General features: G+C 35.9%; 1 long non-coding RNA gene across 4 annotated transcripts in view; it reads left to right on the plus strand.

Moving 5' to 3' along the window:
• The window catches only part of LOC141495787 (uncharacterized), a 235,569-nt gene that overhangs the window by 76,189 nt on the left and 136,055 nt on the right, over positions 1-23,325 (plus strand). The window lies entirely within an intron of this gene.

Genomic DNA, 23,325 nt, shown 5'->3' on the forward strand with positions numbered 1-23,325 from the left:
TGCCAAACCCATTACCACTCAAAGAATGTTAAAACTGGAAGAGACCTCAGAGATTATTTCAACCCACACCCATTTTATATATATGAAGGAACAGAACCCCAGAGAGGAAAACTGATTTCCTCAAGAACATACAGTTTGTCAGAGTGGACTTGAGACCAGATCTTTATAACCAGCGACCAGTGCTCTTACTCAACCACCCTGTCTCCAATATTGTGTCTTAATCCTAGTGTCATCATCCTAGCCATTTGGTTTTTTTTTAAATTCTCTTCTTCAATCTTGAAATAATTCAAAGTTTAAAAAAGGAAAGAAATAAATAAGAGGAAACTTCACAAGAGTTACATTTAATGTAGTCAATTTATCAACATTTTGAAGGTAAATAGAAATTGTTAATAAAGGTCAGGTTAGTATATAATTAAAATATTGTCACTACCTTAAGCTGTTCAACTTTATAACCAATCTGACATAATAGCATAAGGTAGATAAGACTTTGCCTTTGCTTTGTTTTTCCATATTTTGTTTCTCTTAAAACATTATATCCTCCTCCTCATCAAAGCCCCCCCCCAAGGGGGAAAAACAACATTTTCAAAATACTGCTTATTCACAACACTTCAGACATGCTTTGACAGCTATGAGTTTTTCTTTTCTTGAAGGAGAGTTTCACATAAGCACTTATTCATCTCTGACAATTTTCTGTCACTGACTGAGTTACTTTAACCCCAATTACTTTCCCCTTTTGTTTGGTATTCTCTATACATTCTTCCTTTTGATTGACAGTCCCTGAATCACTTGCCAGTTTACAAAGTCCATCTTGGCTTCAACTGTTTAATGGCCAACACCACTCCTAAAGTTCTCTGAAACAACTCAAAGATTTTTGTTTTCTCCAGTTTTTCCTTTTTTCCTCAGTTCCAAGATGTTCAATTCTCAAGTGTATTATGTTTCTCCAACTGAATGGCATTCTCTTTCAATGTAACCACATGATAGAGCCACTGTGCCCAGCAACTAAATGTCATGAATTTGCTGCCCCTGCTTAGTTGGCAGGAAACTCTGGCTACATGCTTCTTATGTAATGTGTTTTCACCTTCACCCTTTGATTCAGCTTCTTTCAACAAGAGTTAGACAGTAATAACCGGAACGTTTACACACCACAGTTAATGGCTATAATAATGTAAGGCAAGAGGATAAATACTTATTAATACAAAAAATACAGTATAGCCATACAATGAACAGGAAAAAAATTATTTCAGTAGTTAATGAAAACAGATATATTTGACAGAATTACCCAGGGACAGAAAATCACTTGCATGCCTCCTGGGGACAAATTAACTGGGTGTGTATGTACCTAATCCTTTCAAGACTGTAAGTATAATTGCCATAAACTGTTTCTCTTCTTGCCTCCTGCTCTTGTCTGAGTTGGCACCCCTTCGTCCTAGCTTACCTTTCAGGTCCTAATTTAAGTCTGTCTTCCCCAGTTGCACCACAATGGAGGAACACAAGAGAGCCAATAATGACCTCCCAGGAAATTCTAGATTCTATTCCCTAGGGGTTAATTGCAGGTGGAATAATGAAAAACCTGAACAGGAGCTGCTTCCCCAGAGGTGGGGGAGCACAAATGACAAGGAAAAGAAAATACTTCCCACTGAATTCTATAGGTCATCTAACATTAATTGATCATTATAAAGTAGCAACCTTAATCTCTATGCCATGTGTTAATTCAATAACAGATCAACATTCTGACCTAATGAAATAGGACTCAGATACCTTATGTACCAACTCACAAATGACTCTTCATCACATTGACCTTTTTAGTTGATGGGTCATGGTTATTAGGCCCCACATTCAATTAGTCCCTTTAAAAATAACTTTCTCCCTGAGTTATTGCGGTCAAGGACCTAAAAGAGATCTCAGTCTGTAAGGATGTAAGGATCTGACCACAGATTTCAACCCACAGGAGAAGAAAATAAAACCAATTGCACTAATTCAGCCATTGAGTGAATAAGGAATTCATCCAATAAGGAAGGAAGGAAATGAAGCTCTCTGAAGGAAAGGGACCTTGGGGTGAAAATATGAAATAACTATAAAGATAACCATTTATGGGATTATTACTAAGGTGACAAGGAAGTTGTCAGAGAATTACAAGTTTTAGCAACTTATTTAGAAAAATAAACTGATTTTATGGTTCTTGTTAGCTCAAGAAAAACACATGCCCTCGTTAAGTTGAAGTTCCCTCATCTTAAATGAGTAGATAGGACTAGATAACCTCTAAGATTCTTCTAATAATTTATAATACTATAATATTCCTTAGATTCTGAATTTCTAAGCATAAAAAGAATAGCAAAAGGAGACATTTTCATGTGACCCTTTCAGACTCAACAATACAAAAGAATGAAGAAAGTTCAAGAAGAATATTTTCCTTATACTGTTATCTTCAAAAACAAGCAAATACCACATTCTACTTTATAGGCACTGAAAAGCATAGTATTCTTAAATGCTAAAGGGCAGCACAGAAACCATATAGCCCAGCACTCTCCTTTTTTCGGGAGGACATTTGAAGCTCTGGAGAATGGAAATGACTTAAAGTCATATAGCTAGTAGAGACAGGATTAAAAATTATATTAAAAGTGATCTCAACACTACACCATACTGGGTCTCCCATGCCTATATTCATCTTCTTTTTACTTCCAGTCTCCTTAGTCTACTTCATTCTCATGTGGGCAAGGCAAGTTAAGAATGTGAAACACAAGAAAATTTACTCCAATTAAAGAAGTATGTTGTAAGGGTTCTTTGTGCAGCATTTAGTCTCCATTTGATTGCTCATAGTGCCCTGGCATCAAACCTCAACCAAACCTGAAGCCCAAGAAGCAGTGTAGCTTTGGAGTTGACTATAAGAAACAAGAATGGCAGCTGTGACTTATCCCCTACTTGTGCAACTGTAAGAAGGTGTAAGGGATATAATTTTAAGAGATTGTCTCTGAGGCCTTTTCAACTTTGAAATTCTGATATTGTAAAATTCCAGGCTTTTTTCTAATAATGCTATTATACATATGAGAGTCATAGATAGATTGATCCACCCTTAATGTTTGTTGGCTGACCATGATTTTGCAAAACTGACCACTGTATCCCTAAAATTCAACTGCCAGATCCTTCCCAAATTTTGCCCTGAGTGCTGTAGCTATCACTCTCTCCATGACCAAAAAAATCTTTATATTACCTTGTGCGTGTTTTGTATTTTCTTATTGGGTATAGACCATATCTCTCATTATCCCTACCTCAATTCCCAGGTTGAATATAAACTTCTTGAGGACAGAGACTATTTTATTTTTGTCTTTCATCCCTTATTTAATAATACCTTGCCCAAAATAGGTGGGCATTAATTGTTTGTTGACTAACTGATTGAATGAGCAGATGAATATACTTGATTCTATACTTATATACTTCAGGGATCTATGCATGTAGCTCTGTGGATCCTCCCTACACATATATAGGCCTCTATTTTCCAACATTAAAGTAGTCTTCATAATTTGCAATACCTCACCATGACTCCACCTCCATTCTGTCACATAATGGTCAGACCTGTGGTGATCATGGATGTCAGAGGCAGAGAATATTGCCAGACTCTTTAGTTTGTTGGAATCTACCTTGGCTTACAATCCATTGGTACAGCCCTTTAGAATCCAAGGTCACCTCTATAATGGGGAATTAGAAGGTTTTAATGGTAGCTACATTTATATACTGTCTAGTAACTAGAGTTACTATAAGCTTTAATAGTGGAAGTAATGTTCTGAATAAGATCTGATAAAATCACAAACTCTCCTAATCCAGAGGTTATTTGTAAGCATACCTATCATTTCCTTTATGGTCTGTCTTACAACTCTATGTTATCTTTCCCCAATTTGAGAATCAGTTTTAATATTGCTGAGTTTTTGATATTTAAAAAGTACAATTTAAAAAGACCCCTTGGAAAGAGGTATAAATACTCACAACACAATTTATGGTATACAACATTAAATATCTGAACAAAAATCTGTAGTTTTTATATGCAAAAAGTTTGAAGATTATAATTTGGGGTGGGAAAATGCATAAAAAAGACAGACTATTTACCCTAGCTGCAAGGTAATGTGAAGAGGTTGCTGCTAAGAGATAACTAATGGGTCATTAGACTTAGCATCCCAAGCAACCCTTTAAGATTATAAATGATAGATGAATTGTGTCTATAAAAAGCATTTCCACACCAGAGAGTCCTCCACAATGGAAAAATCAGACTGGACAAATAAATACAATTGCTATACTAAAAATTTTGAATCAAACACAGAAGAGAACCACTTGAAACTATTGCATTTTGACCTAAGGCTCTGTTTTTCACATTAAACAAACATTAAACACATCCCTAAATGGAAACTTCCATCATTCTCCCCAAACTTTTCAGCTCATTCTTGTATTCTTTCCCCATAAGAATGTAAATCTCTTGAAAGAAAGAACCTTGGGGGGGGCATCCCTAAGGCTTAGTCCAGTTATTGGTAAACAGTAAGCACTCAATAAACAATTGTTGACAATGTCTTGCCTGTCTTTTAACATGGTCATTAGAAAGTTACTTATTTTACAGATAAAGAAACTGGATTTTAGAAAGGAGAAATGACTAACCTAAATTATCCAAGTCAGAACTTTCTCAAGTCTCTTGATATCAAACACAATGTGTTTTTAGTTATATCACATCATCTAACATTTCAGAGTTACATGTTTTACATATATTATTACATTTGCTGGATTAGATTAAATGTGATATTCCTCCCATTCCAATGAGATAGTTTATGAAAGAAATATTATCTGCCTTTAACAGATAAGGAAACAGAGGTCAAGTGACTTGCTCAAGGTCACACAGAGAATGTTAATGTGACACAGGGTGAATGATTTAATATGTATGGATTAGGGTCAGAAACTGAATCCAGGTCTCCATAATTTATGCCCATTGCTCTTATTACCTCAACATATGTGAAAATTATCTTTTAAAATAAATAAAACAATTTATAATAATCATGGTTTCCACATATATAATTTTTATATGAAACAATATATTTGAAATAGGGAAAAGTTAATACTATTTTAGAGAAAGATTATAATAAATAGTAAGGAATATAAGAAGAAATTTGGCATATTAGATAATACTGTCTTTGGAGTGAAGAAAACTGATTCAGATACTGCTTCTGACATATATTACTATGGAACCTTAAGTAATTCAGTTATCCTTCTTTCCAAAGATTCCCTAAGATACTGGTCTGCATTAAAAGTTTCTCTGCAGGAATTCCCTATTCTGATACATTCACAAGTATAGTAAAAACCAAGGTATTTTCTTTTGATTATGTACTATACAATGTTTTTATTAATAGATTTTATAGACATCTATTTAATGACAATTTTCTAATAACTGCTAATAAAATCACTCATATATCACAAATAATTTGGTCCTTCAATATAAAAGAACCACACATAATTATTAAACCACATGTATGAATGAAAAATTCTAATAAGTTCCATTTAATATACAGAATAAGTTAATATTTGATTGATGTGGTTGTTCAATCATTTTCAAGTAATATCAGAGATGAGGTTCAGCTCTTCTGCGACTGCTGTTCCCTCACCTCATGTCCTACTTTACTTATTAATACTACCTATTTAAGAACAACTATTCTAGTTTTTAAAGGGAACAGAGGAAATCTCTTTCCATCAAAAGTTTCAGAGATGGGCTTAAGGGATGGGATAGTTATATAAACTAGATTGTTTGAGCTAAAGGAAACCTTAAAATTCATCTAGTCCAACCTGCTTATTTTTTTTTTGAAGGAACCTGTAGCCAAAAGAGGGCTCATAGCTAGTAAGGGGAAGAATATAAAGCAGAACTTTCCTGATGTTTATACAAGTGCTTTTTTTGCTATTCTCTGTCCACACATTTCTGCTACTCCTGCATTTCAGTAATAAGGTAATAACAATAATAGTAGCATCTGCCTGCCAGGATAAAATGATTTACCTTTTACAAAGAACTTTGTAAAGTTAAAGCAATGATATACATGCTAGTTATTATTACTTTAAACCCTATCAGCTAAATGGTATTGTGATCAGACCTGGACCTGAAGTTAGGAAAACCTGACTCAAATTCAGCTTCAGTCATCAACTAACTGTGTGAGTCTGGAAAAGTCAGTTAACTTCTGTCTGTCTCAGTTTCCTCAACTGCAAAATGAGCATAATAGTAGCACCTACCTCATAGAGTTGTTGGGATGATCAAATGAAATAAACATGCTGGCTGGCATATTAATAACTGTTTGTTTCCTCTGCCTTCTTCTATTCCCCCCACCCCCATCATTACTGCCTTATTATAATTTTTAGAAATGTTTTTTCCTGGCCATTAATATCAAATGCATTCACATTTTGGGGTTCTTCTACAATTCTTGCAAACATATTACCCTAATTATAAAGAACAACAGTTACTTTGCCCATTGAGATAACCATCCCTCTTTGCACTCTGGGTAACCACTTCTCTACATTTATCTTCTTCCTTTTCAAAGTTTCCAAAGCTTTTAATAGGAATATAACCTAATTATTAGTTTTCAACTAGTTCAATTCGTTCAACTAGTTCAAATTGTTTGGTTTGCTTTGAGTTTTTTTATTTTTGCCTTTTTTCTAGTTGACATTCACCCTGACACTGTTATTCCCAGGGTCAATGTAGTATGCATAGAACAAAAAGTATTTGAATTGGAGTTTGAAGACTTGGGGGTCAAGTCCTGGCTTTGTGAACATAGACAAGTTCCAACATCTTCTGAGACATACATATCTCCTCTCTGAAAGGAAGATAAGAAACTGCTGTCCACCTCACAGGGTGCTTGTAAAGATCAACTGAGATAATGTATAAAAAATAGTTTGCCACCATCAAGTTCTCTGTTAAAAATCAGTTATCATTACCTATTATGATAGAGATTCTATTCTCCTGCTTCACCTGGAGCATCAATTTACTCATTAGTTTGCCTAGCACAGGCATGTTTAATTATATGCCCCATTTCTCATAATGAAGGGCTTTTCACATTCAAGATACAACTGCATTCTCCTTTGTTCCCTCAGGGAGTCTCATTTTGTTAAGATGCTTCCTCTGTTATTTAAAAAAGCCATATAATCACCTTTTAAAATTGTCTCACCCAATGAAAGCCCATAAAACTTTCCCAAATACCATCAGAACCCCAAGAAACCTCTAGAAACATGCATGTGCACATTGCTGATAGCTAAATTTTTACTTAATGTTTGTAAGATTTCCCATACTGCGAAAGATAATCAGGCCATCTTCACAGGGAAGGTTGCCATGACCTCACAAAACTCTCCTTTGGGGCTTTGTTTTCTCTGTCTTATTTTACACCCACCTCCTTTTACTAATAAATCCCTTCAATACCAGATTCAAATTAAAAGGAAGCTGAAGAGAAAGGGAATTAAAACATGAGATTCTTCTTGATAGGGAGGGTCTGAGAAACAAAGGTAACTCCTCCTATTCAAACTGAATTTTAGTTAAACAGATTCTAAGAGGAATAACTACTTTGTTCAGGTTATAAATCATAAGTTGGGGCTGACCCCCATTGACCAATAAAAATGAAAACTCTATTTGAACAGGCCAGATAGCTCCAGTTTTCTCTGAACTATTACCTTATGGTTTATAATATGAAACATTCAAGTAACAGAAGATTTTTTTTAAATGCCTGGAATTTATATGATTCATAATAATTATGGAATCTGTTCCTGCCTCCAAATAAAGCCCACTAATAAAGTGGTTAAGCAAGTGATTTGTTCAAAAATATTGATGCAAACCCAAATTCAGAATGTCTCCTTTTTTGGCAACCTGAATTCTCTGGCCTAGTCTGATAGTTTCATGATCCTCAATTTTACGTTATCACAGAGTATTCTGAGCTTCTTAAAAATAAGAAATAATGCCTTATACCTACCTGATATGGCTTACTGGTTAACAGGTGAATGGCTGACTCTTTTAGGATCAATATTCAGACCAAGTTCAGTAAAGTAAAAGCATATAGGTTTTTTAAATTTTATTTTATTATGAACTTAAGAAATAAAACAAGTATTTCTATATTATTGTAGAATAGGAAAAAAAAGATGATTGCTCTTGAAACTGCTATTCCCTTGAAATATATATTTGTTATCATGTGACTTTTTTCCTTTTTTTCTCCCCCTCTACCCTAGATATGCCTAACCATTAGACACATCATGAGTATGTGTATATAAAATCATTCTTTATCTGAAAATACCCAAATAGCTTATCATTTGACTTCTGGATGGCAAAAGAAATAATAATCTACTTCCTTAGATTGTATGGGGCTGTTTCTAATGTCATACAACATAATGAATAGAAGAAAGGAAGAAAATACACACACACACACACACACATACACATAAAGTAGTATACGTGTGTGTGTGTGTGTGTGTATATATAATTATTGTGTGTGTATATGTCTATATTCCTTCTCTGAATCCAACTTTCCCTCAACAATACATTTGCCATGTAGCTACTAAATTGAAATTGAGATGTCTAAAGCCCATGTCTTACCAGGTCACACTTCTCCAGAAACCTCAGTGACTCCTTATTTCTCCTGGGAGAGTATGCAAGCATACATACATGAACACATACACACATACATTTGTGTACATGATGATATATACTTAAAATATACACACATGCATATACGCAGATGCACTTATAATTAGGAGGCTATTGAAAAAGTACAGGCAAGTGGAGATGAGAAACTGAACAAGGGTGATTATAGCATGAATAAAGAAATGGGGACCAATATAAAAGATCATATGCCAAGTTTTAACGCATGATACAAAGGTTAGCTATTTGTGTTTTTTATAAATTATGAATTTATAAAATTCCCTACATAGTCTTTCTCCCAGGTAAGACTGTAAATTTGGGGAGAGTGATTTTTATTCTTCTCCTAGATCTTCTACAGTATGTAAAACAATGCTAAGCACATAGTAGATGCAAAATAAATATTTAATAATTGACTAAATGAAGAGCCAAGAAATGCCTACATTCTAATTGAGTATTAAGAAACTTTATGGCTTTGGGTATGAAGCATAAAATGTCTGTATTTTCTTGCCCATTATTCATATTTTCATTTGTTTGCTTTTGATGTTTGCATTCCAATTATATGCCTCTTGAGGTTTCAAACCATAGAATGATGTCATCAAATACCTTAGGTGGAGGGAAATCTAGAGCTCACCTCTTCTAGTGCATCTTGGCATCTGCATTTACATGAGCAAATAACTATGAGGTTATGTGTATGTTTAGGATATACACATCTTCTGGGAGTATCAATAGAAAGGCCCCAAAGTTGTGCCTTTTTGAAGATGAAAATATCCCTAAATACCACTTGGTTCCCACAGCTGGTAGCAATGTCATTCATAGCTGCAGTCCTGGGGAATACGACATTAGTACTGGAGCCGTACAGTGAGCAGATGGCATAGGGTGTGTTACTTAAGTCAGTTTTGCCAGGAGGTAAATTTATGCTTTATAAATGTACTTCAAAACTCTGCTATTTGATTTAATCACTTAATGCAAAGACAGCTGCATACTATATTTGCCTTAACTGCAGTTATATGGGTTATCTGCCAATCTGTTAATTATAGTATTTTGAAAGGCTTCAGGGAAAAAAACAGTAATTATACAGATTGAGGGGGAAAAAAGGAACATTTTTGAAGCCTAAATTCAGACATTCATTCCCAGCTAACACAAAGTTACAGAAGATTTAGAAAACCTGTTAGTGAAGTGGGAGTACATATGAAGGTTTCTTTTGAAATGGACTTCTGAGTGTGTTCCCACTTCCCTCCAGTAACCATGGACACTGGTATATGCCAAGGAGCCTGCAATTTGTGGACTGGTCCAACAGTGAGTGATTGACAAAGTCTTCCTCTTAGAACAGAGATTCAAGACCCTCTTTAAGTTCTTCAAACATGTGTCCAATTCCTTTCCAACCAGATGGTACTATTATGAAACCCAGAAAAGTCTCCATCATTCTGCCCTTGGCATTCCTATCCTTCTCCACCATTCCCAGCTTCCTGTGCTCTCTATCTCTAAGTTTTTACTCCTGAACAAAGGCAATATGATTAAATAGATTTAATTAGTAGTGTACCAGATAGAAGAGTAATAGTTTAAGCTGATTATGGCAGCTTCATTTTCTAGCCTGGGACTAAATGCTACATACTTTCAGGAAAACACTGGCCCAGTTCCCTTCCCCCAGGGAACATCCATTCTATACATTTCTTTGTCAGTGGGAAAACAGGATTTCCTTGTCTTCAGGCAACTGTACCAGGTTACCTTGGCTGAAGAACCAAACTGTGATCCAGAGAATCTTAGAAGGGACCACCTTAGAGATAATCTACTCCAACCCCTTAATTTTACAAGTAAGGAAACTGAGACCTAGAAAAAAGAAATTAATTTCTTAATTAGCACCAGCATCAATACTAGCAGCAGCAACAGTAGCAGCAGTAGTAGTGGTAGTAATGCCAGAAATTTATATAATTCTTGAAGGTTTGCAAAATGTCTTACATTTTCTCACTGAATTTTCTTAAAAACTCTTTGAAGTTGGTAGTATTATTATGAGAATCAGGGAGTTTAATTGTTATACTTATAATAACACTATTCATAAGTATTTGAAGTAGGTCTCAAAGTCAGGTTTCTTCTTACTACCAATTTAGTACTCTTTCCACTACAGCATGATTCCTCTCATACAAATAATTAATGGAAGATTTAGAGTTAGAATCTAAATTTCCTGACTCTCAGGTCTAAAATCTCAGAATATTACAGCTGGACATGCGAAATTATTTACTCTGTCACTTCATTTAATGGATGAAGCAATGAAGTACTAATAAGAGCTGACATTAAAAAGTCCATAAGGTATACAGAGTATTATACTTGTCTATATACATTCATCATACAAGATTCTTTTAATCTTCACAACAATCCTTTGGGTTAGATTTTATAGATAACATTACCTCCAAATTATAGGTGAGAAGACTAGATTCAGAGGTATTGAGTGTTGGATTTAGAGTCAAAGAAGTTAATTGAATTTCATGATTTCTACATAGTATATCTGTGTTCCTTTGAGGAAGTCACTGTCTGGATCCTAGTTTCTTTATCTGTAAATTTAAGGGGTTGGATTTTATGGAGACTTATTCTTCTTCTACAGTATTTCTAAATATATGACTCTATGACTTACCCATGGCCATATGGTTAGGAAGTGTTATAGACAAGATTAGCTCCCCAGATCTTTCCTGACTCTAGGTCCAAAGATCTTTTCATCACCCCATTTAGCCCCCTAAAACTCAATACTTCTATGTGAAAAAGCCTTTCAAGCCCTAAACACAGCTATCACAGCCCACATCCAACTTCACTTTTCTGTTCTCCAAGCTGACAATTCAGAATTTCCCAAAATTCTCACATGCTATAATTTTGAGGCATTTTGCCAGCATGGTAATTTTCTCTTTACCTTCTCCATGTTGGCAACGTCCTCCCCAAAATATGACAATTAGAACTACAGATACATACTTGAACTAGGACATTGTTCATTCCATGAGACTATCATTGTTCTGCTTCTGAATACAGTGCCTCTCTTAGTGCTATCCAAGATTACATTAACTCTTTTGGCTTCCATTTCATGATATTGATGCAATATGGTCAAATGGATGTGGAGCCTGCTATGGAGCCAGGAAGACCTGGATTCAAGTACTGTCCTTGACACAAATTAGCTGTACCAAACCTGGATAAAACATTTACTTTTAGTGATGTTAGGCAACTTTCAAAAGAATAAAATGCTGATCTATATTGATGAGCATTTCTTATCAAGGTGTTCCATGACCCCATGAAATCATATATCTGATCCTAAATCATAACATAATATTATTAACATTAAAATTTTAAAAACCCAAGTAATTATCAGGTATTCTATTTAGCTATATATCCTTTATACTGTAATTGTGAAGTTGAATTTTTGATCGCATTAATTTCATCTTTGTTGACTTTGTCATTCAATGAAGTATATGTCCCTTGTAATTGTGTGACATTGGAAATTTTTGTAGAGGGTTAACTAGAGGCAAGTCTTGGCAACTTCAGGAGTTTAAAGGGATGAAAACATGATTTGGTATTTGATCATATGTAAAAGACTTTGTGTCTGCCAAATAAATGGAGACATCTCTGTAGAGTGATTAACTACCACATCTGCATGGATTGATTACTAGAGAAGAACTTTGATAATCTATCCCTATGCAAGATTTGAATATACCCATTGGCAACTTGATAAGTAACTGAGGGTACCTCTTTGATGGAATCTGGAAAGTACTTCCCCCTTACTAAGGATGAGAGAAATAGCAAGGTGTAGAGAATAGAATGTATCACTGTCAGTATAAATTCTGATGAATCCTGTGTGACCATAAATCACTTAACCTTTCTGAACCCTCAGACAACAAATACTTTACAGAAAAGTTGTTAATCTACATAGGAAGAGATGGTATACTATAGCAAAGATATAACAGATCAAAGGGAGGAAAATATTGATTGGAGACCCTCTGTGTGTTAAGCCTATTCAACAAAGTCTTTCAAGATAAGACAGATATAAAACCAAAAAAAAGATAACAGCTAGAGAATATAAATCCATAGAGGCACTCTCCAACTGGGAACTTCTAATGCTGGGTTTGGAGAAGAAGGGACAGAAACACCCTGCTGCTGCACATTGCCAGAAGGTGGTAGAAAAAGACAATGGCAGAGGTTTTTAACCTCATGATCTCAGGAGGAGTGGAGACACCTAAGAAATAGAAGTGGGGAGATTTTCTGGACAATCTCAAGTTTCTGGAAAGTTTCAGAAGACAGTCTTCTGAAGAGAGAAAAAGTCTGAGGTGGTGATAGGCATAAGATTTGCCACTGTCTTAGGAAAAAAGATGATAAACATGTAACTCAAGAGTGGGAGAAGCGGGCAGAGCCAAGATGGCAATAAGAGAGGATGGCCTCTTAAGCACTCTCTCATAAAACTTCTAAACTAAGGACTCAACTAAATTTTCAAGAGACAGAACCCACAGAGGGACACAGTGAGATAGTTCTCCTACTCAAGGTAACCTGGAAAAGAGCAGAAAGGCTGTTCCCTGGGGTTGGAGGGGTGGCCCGCCAGAGGAGTGGCCTGCTAGAGCGAAAGAACTTCAGCCTCCTGGAGGCAGCAACAGGGCGCTGGGAGCCGCTGCTGACAGCAGCAGCAGAGTTTCCTAACCTATGCCCCGGGGAGCACCAGGCACAAATTGGGGGAACAGCGGGGGACCTCTGCCAGAGCAAGCACGTGAAGCCCAGTCCTCAGGGCACACAGCGAGCAATGTTTTTGCGCAGCCCAGATCCAGGAACAGGAAGCAGAAATCAGTAACTAGGAGCCCCCAGAGCATGAGCGTGCTGAGCCTAGGAAGGGAGCAGAGAGAGAGACTGCCCAGCTCTGTCCTCTGTCCCTGTAGCAGGACTCTGGGGTTCTGACCACATTCAGATCCTGATCGCAGTCAAGGCCTCCCCATAGAACAACAGCCCCCCCCCCACCTCAGCCCCATGGCAGAGGGGGGTGTTTATGGTCATCCACAGACCAGGAAGGAGGACAGAGCCTCCCACACTGAGATCCTTGTGGGAGTGCCCCAAAAGGTCAGGAAGCATCCCAAAACCAGACTCAGGCTGGGAAAATGAGTAAGCAGAGAAAAAAACAGGAACACCAATTGAGGAATATTTTGTCTGTGAGCCCAAGAAGGATCAAAACACTCAGTCTGAAGATGAGGAAGCACAAGCTCCGGCATCTAAAGACACCAAGAAAAACAGAAATTGGGCTCAGGCTATGACAGAGCTCAAATGAGGGGGGTTAGAAGAAAAACTGGGAAAAGAAATGAGAGAGATGCAGGGAAAAACATAAAAATGAACTCAGCAATTTAGTCAAGGAAATCCAAAAATATGCTGAAGAAAATAGCATGCTAAAAACCAGCTTAGGTCAAATGAATAAAACAGTTCAAAAAGTTATTGAGGAGAAGAATGCTTTAAAAAGGAGAATTGGCCAGATGGAAAAAGAGATAAGAAAGCTCTCTGAGGAAAACAAATCCTTCAGACAAAGAATAGAACTCAGGAAGATTGCTGAATTTATGAGAAACCAGGACTCAATACTTCAAAACCAAAAGAATGAAAAATTAAAAGAAAATGTGAAACATCTCATTGAAAAAACAACTGATATGGAAAACAGATTTAGGAAACATAATTTTAAAATTATTGAAATACCTGAAATTCATGATCAGGAAAATAGCTTTGGCATCATTTTCAAAGAATTACTACAGGAAAATTGCCCTGATATCATAGAAGCAGAGGGCAAAATAGAAATGGAGAGAATCCACCAATCTCCCTGAGAAAGAGATCCAAACAAAACAACCCCCAGGAATATTATAGCCAAGTTGCAGAACTCCCAAGTCAAAGGGAAAATATCACAAGCAGCCAGAAGGACACAATTCAAATACCATGGAGCTGCAGTCAGGATCACACAGGACTTAGCAGCAACTACAGTAAAAGCTCATAGGGCTTGGAATATAATATACCGGAAGGCAAAAGAGCTTAGATTGCAACTGAGAATCAACTACCCAGCAAAACTGAATGTCCTCTTCCAGGGAAAAAGATGGACTTTCAATGAACTAGGGGAATTTCAAATGTTCCTGTTGGAATGGCCAGAGCTGAACAGAAGGTTTGAACTTCAAATATAGGACTCAGGTGAAGCATAGAGATTGGAGGAGAAGGAGAAAAAAAGAGTGGGAGAAGCATCAAGGAACTGAAATATGATTCAATTCATTTGCTTCTCTGATGAAGTGAATTCTTATTACAGAAAACTACATGGGCAATAAAAATTTGGAAATCATCTGTATGTTACTCTCAACTATTTCTGGGAATTAGATAGTGAAAGATGTTGGAGAAGGGAATTGCCTCTTGGGAAATCCCAAATCTTTTACTCTAAGGGAAGATCAAACTCTTATGATCATATTAAAAGACTAGAAACCTATTTTGGAACCATGCTGAAGGTAGAACACTGGAAAGGGAGAAAATTATTTCTATTGTCTTTGGGCTATTGTTTGTCCTTGTTAGGTTGTTTTATATTATCTAGGGGTTGAAATAAAGTTTGTTTCATATTTAAAATGTTTTCCTACCATAAATAATTGCATAGGAACTAGGGTCCTTTTATGTGTGTATGAAGAGACCCAGAAATGAACTATAGCATAAGTTTCCTAGAGAAAACTCTAGGTGGGTAAAAATGAGTCAAGTAGTATGATTTTTTTTTTAGGTTTTTGCAAGGCAAACAGGGTTAAGTGGCTTGCCCAAGGCCACACAGCTAGGTAATTATTAAGTGTCTGAGACGGGATTTGAACCCAGGTACTCCTGACTCCAGGGCCAGTGTTTTATCCACTATGCCACCTAGCTGCCCCAAGTAGTATGATTTTTATGACAATCTGTCCTCCCACACACACACATATACACCTACACACACACTTAATTCAACCAGTGTAAAACCCTTGGGATATTATAATTGTAATTTGATAAGGATATCATCTATACTTTTATCCAAGACATTCATTAAAATGTTCAACAGCATCAAAGGAAGTATAGATTCTTGGGGAATAGAAAAAGACCTTTAAAGGTGATGTTAAATCATTAATTTCTATTCTTTGGTTCTAGTCATTTAACCAATTCTGAATCCAAAAACTGTATTACATTCTAGTCAATGTCTCTCCATCATCTCCACAAGAAAATCATGATAGACATTATCAAATATTTTGCTAAGTTCTAAGGAAGCTTGAAACTACAAGTTTCATAACTCTGCCAAAAAAAAAGAAATGAGATTAGTCTGAAAAGATATATTCTTGGTGAAGTCACAATTATTCACTTATTTAAGTCATGTCCAACTCTCCATTACCCTACCTGGGGTTTTCTTGGGCAAAGATACTGGAGTGGTTTACCATTTTCTTCTCCAGTTCATTTTCTAGGTGAGGAACTAAGGCAAATAGAGTTCATTGGTTTGCCTAGGGTCATTCAGTTGGGAAATGTCTGTGGTTAGATTTGAACTCATATTTGCCTGACTCCAGACCCAGGGTTCTATCACTCAGCTGCCTTACTGGTGAAGTCATAAAAGCCTTTGTAATCATCAATTCCTTTCCTAAATGTTTATTCTAATCTCTGATAACTTTCCTCTTATTTCCAATCATATAGTACCACTTTTGTTTAGGCCACCATTGCTTCCTGCCTGGACCATTGGGATAGTTCTATTTGATCTCCCTAATCCTAGTCTTTACCCTTTCCAATGTATTCTTCATGTAAATGCTATTATAATCTTGCTAAGATCTGACCACATTATTCCTCTATTCAAAATTATTCAATGACCATCTTTTGTCTCTAGGACAAAATGAAAAGTGCACAGTGAACAACTGAAAGCCATCACAACCTAACTCCAAGCTCTTATAAGACTTTTTCCTGTTGCCTATCATATCCTTTATGTTACAACTACAAGGACTGCTTAAATTCCACATTCAATCTGAATTCCATGTTTATCCACAGGCTGTCTTCCATTCTTGATAGTCATGCTCTCCTCTACTCAGGCTTTCTTCATTCTTATCTTCATTCAAGTCTCAGATCAAATGTCACATCATACAAAATGCCTTCCCCACCCCCATACCACCAGCCTGCCCACTTCTTCAGATTATCTTGTACTTACCTATCTGTGTTCAAGTTGATTTGACCCCATTTAATGCAACTATTTTATGGAAAATAAACTTTTATTTTTGTCTTTGTTTCTCTATTGCTTTGCACATATTAGGTGTTTTATAAATATTTGTTTAAGTTGAATCAAGTAATATTAAGTATGTATGAATGAATTGTTGATTTTGTCCTTTGTTCTTGAAGAAGACCATGACATCAGAGAAGTGATGCTATAACAAGCAAATGAATTGAATTTAAGGGACAGATGAGAAGGTTGTTCATTCATCTTGTGTTCACATAGATTGGGCCTTATATAGCTCAAGATCATATAACTTGTGCTTCAGTCATTACTATATGGTGTTTTTGCCATTAGTATAGGGCATCATACATTATATTTTAATATAGCAATGATACTGAATCCAAGCTAGTGCTGAGGAGACTGGGGCCAAGGGACCATAGGATCTTTTAAAATCATAGGATGATAAACAGAACTGGACAGGAATTGAGAGTTCATCTTATGCAACCCTCCTCATGTAATTAAGGAGAAACTAAAGCCCTAGCCAGGGATGGTGACTAGATAAGGGACTAATAATTGTAGAGTCAATATTTGAATACAGATGCTCTGACTCCAAATTCAGAGATTTCCCTCCCGCCCCACACTATTATCCCTCAATGGATTTCAGTTTCTCTTTAATGACATCTCTCTAGAACATTACTATCCTCTTATCCAAGAGAAACAGAAAGACATATCATCAACACACTGACTTTTTAGAGGATGGTATAAGCAGTCAAGTAGAGATACTTCTGAATTTCATCCATGATATTGCCTTTGGCTACTCACAGATTCGTGAGAAAAAGTCACTTAATGTCTTTTCAGGATTAATTTCTCCCATGAATTGACACAGGTAATCCTAATTAAATTTTGCCAGGAGCAACATGGCTGTAGTGTATTTCAAAAAATTTGACAATTTTTTTTGGTTACTTGGTTTTTCCTTTGTTACTCAGGCCAGCTTTGCTATTAAATAATGGAATAATTTTAGAGGTTCATTTAAAAAAAACAAAGTGGTCAAAATTTTATTTTTCAAAGGCAGAATAATAATCATTTTACTAGGAATTAAAGGTCATGCAAACTAATAAGCTCTCTACAGTCTTTTTTCTTTGTCTCTGTCTTTCTCTGCCAAGTTCTATATTTTTTAGTCAGGATACATTTAAACTTGGGAGATACTAATTTTCATATATATGACCCTTATCTTGCCCCAAACTAAGTGGTTTCATTCTATCGCTTTGGAAACCTCAGAATTTAATTTTCTTTTGGGATAGCTAAACTCTTAGCAATACTGATTTCCTAGCACCATCATAGAATATTTATTTAGAAGAGTTATAGACAGAGGAAAAGCTAGAATTCTACCTCCTTTAGAAAATGTATTTATGAAGAAAAGGTATTTCCCTCTTCCTTGGGAAGTAATATAATAACCTGGTCTTTTTTAGGGGGGGTACAGTTCAAGGCAATAGGGTTAAGTGACTTGCCCAAGGTCACACAGCTAGGCAATCATTAAGTGCTTAAGGTCAAATTTGAACTCAGGGTCTCCTGTCTCTAGGGCTGCTGCTCTATCTACTGCAGCACCTAAATGCCCCATTCTAGATGTATTCTTACATGTATTCCAGGCTCCTCTTGGGAATCCTTATGGTTTTCCCAGAGCTAATTCCCTTTCATATCCCTTCTTCCCTCTTCTGTCTCTTTTAAGAAATACTTTTGTTTTCCACAATCCCTACTCTGTCTTCTTGCAGACTGTATTCTGAGAAAAGCTATTTTCTTGTGTGTTTCCTGTAGCACTTATAGGTACATACTCTTAATAAGAACTTCTAAGATTCAGTTGGCAAACCTTTCATGAAAAAACAACCATTTCTTATCTTGTTCCTCTCTCTACAAAAAGAAGCTGTTTCCTCCATCTATCACATATTATTCATATCCAGGTTTGTTTGTAGCACAGTCCCCCTTCCCCACCCTTTCAACTCCAAAAAGTTACAATTGGTTCAAGATTTTTTGTAAGTCCCTTCATTCTCAAAGTCATAATTTACAATCCCTATTCCCTACAATGTCTTTACTTGACAACCAGAAGATGAAATTAATTTAAAGGCAATATGTGCGACTTTATTAATAAAGTTCATCTGCAGTGTCTTACTGTGACATAGAGGTGACCCAAGTTCTTGAAGGATATGGCAACCCAGAGAACACAATTATGGAAGATTCTAACAGGTTAAAATATCTTTGATTGCTTATGAACTCAGTATTAACTTGAAACTTCTCTCCAATATATTTTCTTAAACAAAAACCAGGACATTTCCTTATCTTGCCCCAAACTAAAAGGTTTCTTTCTCTCCCTTTGGAAACCTCAGAATTTAATTTTTTAGCTTTCAGCTAAACTCTTAGCAATCCTGATTTCCTAGCACCATCATAGAATATTTATTCAGAACAGTTATAAGTAGAGAAAAAGTTATTTTGTAAAGGATGAAATATAGGTGATAAAAATAAGATCTGTTAAATTCTGTTTTTAACAACTTTTTACAGGATAAAATTGCCAAAATATGGTCTTATTCATGCTTCATTGAAGGCAAGGCCAATAGGGTGAGTAAGGATCAGTAGTTTCTCCTTCATTTTTTTTCTCTCAGTAATCTAGCTACTGGAGAGAACCTATGCTATAAATCAGAATATAACACTCTGCCTTTCCTTAGGGTTCAATAACTGTCATTAAGTCCTATAAGTCACTTTCACCAACTGTCACCAAGGATTAGGGGTCCTCCATCACCTCTCTGTTCTCTGTACTCTGTTCTTGATCTCATTAAGCTTCTTCTCTTTTCAAGAAATAAAATTCTTAGGATCTTTGTGACGAGACTAAACTTTCCTAGAGGCTGCACTATATACATGTTATGTGTATCTATAATATTGTGTTTAGGGTAGGGACTCCCAGCATGTTAGGGACTCCCTAAATATATAGAGAGAGTTCATGGGAAGATATCAGGAGTCCCATAGAATTAGAAAGTATGGCTGGATTATGTGCATCACTGGTGGAAGTACCTGAAATTATGAGATCAGAGATAACAAAATAATAATAATAAAGACCATAAAATTTGTTGAGTGACATTATTTATATTTAAAATTTGAGCCTCACAAAAACAAATTCATAGAGATTAATTGAATCTTTGATTTACCTACATTCATATCACTATTAAAATTCAGAAATTGAACTTCAACCCAAATCTTCCTGACTACAAACCCAACAAGCTCTAGCTAGCAAGTCAGGCTTCCTTTTGACTAGCAACAAAGAATCTAAGAAGTTACATGCAGGACTGTTAGCCATAGAGATTATAATTAAGTGGAACTACCTCTAGGAAACTACACCTATCTAATTTGATGCTTTTTTAAAAAAATCAAAGATAATTTTAATTTACTAGAGCAAGTCTTGGCTATAGTCAGCTCATTTTTTACAACATCCTAATGAGGATTTCAAGGTAATATGCCAAACTGTATGTATTTAACCTAGCTCAGTTCTCTCCTTTCCTTCCGAAAATGTTAACTAATGGGCATGAAAGCACTCCAAGCAATGTGCCAGATCTCTTTCAAAACAATCATTTATATAACTGAGATTAAAATGTAACCGGCCTATTTTACCATTCATTTCCTAAAACAGCCTTTTAATCTGAAGTTGATAGAGATCAGGTTTGCTAGAACTTGTTTTGCTGCTTTATAAAATAGCTACAGTGTCTTCAACATTTATAAGGGATGAATCATGGTGAAACCTTCCTGACTAAGCTCTTTAGGAAAATGTTGCATCCAAAAATATACTCATGACAAAAGGCACAATGGAGTTTTTTGTAGGTGTAGGAACCACAGGAACATGACCTCTGGGTCATCGGGCTAACCGATACCTGAAAAAAGACTTGCTACATTCTGAATGTCTTTACTCAGAACTAATACCTTGGAACTCTGTTCCTGGAACAAGCTGCATGAAACATAATGTCATTTGAGTCAGGCATGGGACAGAGACCACCCATAACAACAGCAAGAGGTAATTGTTAACTAGTCGATTTATATTTTAAGTTATTATTGCTGCTAACTTGTGAGGGATGAGAGACAGTATGCCTCTGTGGGTAAAAAGTAAGCCTCAAAACCAGAAGACCTTGGCTCAAGTTCTGATTGTGATACATACTGGTAGTGTGAGTCTAGGCAAGTTACTTAAACACTTACTGCTCCCAGAAAACTTTCTAAAACTATCATTTGCAGAATAGTTGCAAATCTATGGTAGCAGAGGGACTTTCCTTGTTGGAAATTCCTCATATCAAAGAAATTAAAGGCTTGATCAAAAATTTTCTTTTTCTTGCCAGTTAAGTTTTAGACTTTGTTGTTTCCTTATAGCTAAAGGACTGTTGTTGCTTTCAGAACCTTCAGAACTTGAAACTCTAAATTTGTCTGCCTGAGGAAAAGCTCTGAATATTCTCAACTTCCTTGTAATGATCCTTTACCTTCATTTGTGGGTTGAATCATAATTTTGTCCACTTTAGGTTGGTGGTTATTGTCCTTCATAATCAAAGAAGACCAAAATATCATTATATCAGTGTGAATGTACAATGTTGCTGTGGTTTATCAGACCAATATTGGTTTAAAGGGCTCTACCACAGATATGACCCAAATAGTCCATATGAACATTTGGAATGGAGATGTTTCTTAATTTACATATTTAAAAATCTCACATTTCTTTTGAGTTACTGCAGTTTGGCTTTAAACCAGGGTCTAGTATTTGATGTTAGATAACTAGAATCCACCACAGCTTGTTTGATGTCTTTATTTTGGTCGGCTTGGAAATCCCTGAGGATGGTTGGCAGAGTTGTTTTAGTGATGTGCAAAAAGGAAGTCTTAAGCAATTCTCATTCTTAAGTATAAATTTCCTCTTCAAATAAAGTGAGGGAATAAGAGCAAGGTAGTGCAAGATTAAATGTTTGTTGAACTTGATAAAGGTCACTATGTTTCTAATGTAACAATCTCAACATTTGTTAGGTCCTACATTCTCAAGGAAATAGAGAAAGGAAAGAGAGAGGAAAAAAGAAGGAATGAGGGGAAGGAGAGAAAGAAAGAAAAAGGGGAGGGAGGAAAAGAAAGAGAGAGAGGAAGGATGGAAGGGAAGAGGGAAAGGAAAGGAAAGAGGGAAGGGAAGGGAAAAGGAAAGGAGAAAGGAAGAGGAAAGGGGAAAATTTTTTTTTTGTAGAGTCTGCAAAAGAAGTTTACAAGAAACTAATAGAGCTGTTTTCCTGAAGAAAATCATGAGTCTGGCAGGTTTTAATTTCTGTATAAGTCACGTTACAAGACTTCTGTTCTTATATCTTATAACAACATCGACTCTGCTCTCGACTTTGAGTATTTCTTTCCCTAACTGGTAATAAAAAAGTTCTGAAGAGTAGGTCCCAGTATTTTCTATATTTAATGTTTATCTCTCACTCACTTGAAAGGCTGCCTAACATTTATTCAGAGTTCAAAGGAGCTTCGTTTAATTCTCCTCTGCTTTTTGGGGGGCATTTCCCCTCTTTTCTCATTAAACTTTATCCCATGCTCTATGATAATGGGTATTATACCCCCATCCTACACCTGGTTCCTGATGTTCATATCTTCTAGGAACCAAATGCAAGGTGGAGACTTCAGTGGTAAGACTGAAATCTATAAATAGAGGAAGGTCAAAGAAGAGAGTAATTATATCAGCTCCCCTTCTCTTCTCATCATTATGGCCTTCTTCAGACACAGCATCTGTGTAAGCAATGACATCACTCTTTGTCTTATCATCCTACTCCATTGCCAAGGCAATATGAAGCTCATTACCCTTAACCTATTTCAGGATATGTCCAGAATGATCTGAGTCTTGTTTTCCTCTGAATATAATAAAAGTAATAATAATAATAAATAATAACAATAATAATAATGATATCTAACATCAAAGTTCATAAAACATTTAAGAATATATTTCATTTGCTCTTATGATAAGTTTGTAAGGTAGTCAGTACAGATATTATTGCTCCCATTTCAGAGATACAGAAAATGAGCAACAAAGAAATCATCTAGATGATGGCAGAGCTTGGACTTTAAAGTAGCTTCCAAAATCCTGTTTTTTCCAAAAAGATTAGCTAACTCATTTCTGATAAATCAATCAATCTTCAATCTTTTGGGCATAAACCATTATTAGTACATTTAGGGCCAATTTTTTTTTCTCTTGGAACCATAAATAAAAGAATTTGAGGGAAGCCTATAGTTCCCCCCTCTTCAAAACATTTGGAGAAATGAGTTGAGGGAAAGGAGTTAACCTAAATAATAGGTTTCAGTATTTCCAAGATAGTAATTTCATTAGTTTGGTCCCCTTAACACCTTAGTAGACAGTATAGGTTACTGTGGGGGGAAAACTCATACCCTAGTATTCATCTCTCTGAATTTAATTAGACTGGTCCTCAGATTTAAGATATACAATTCATTACCAGTCCTTTATTCAAAGTCTTTTCAGCTTGGTAGGACT

The sequence above is a fragment of the Macrotis lagotis genome, chromosome 8, assembly GCF_037893015.1.
Source record: "Macrotis lagotis isolate mMagLag1 chromosome 8, bilby.v1.9.chrom.fasta, whole genome shotgun sequence".
Lineage (NCBI taxonomy): Eukaryota > Metazoa > Chordata > Mammalia > Peramelemorphia > Peramelidae > Macrotis > Macrotis lagotis.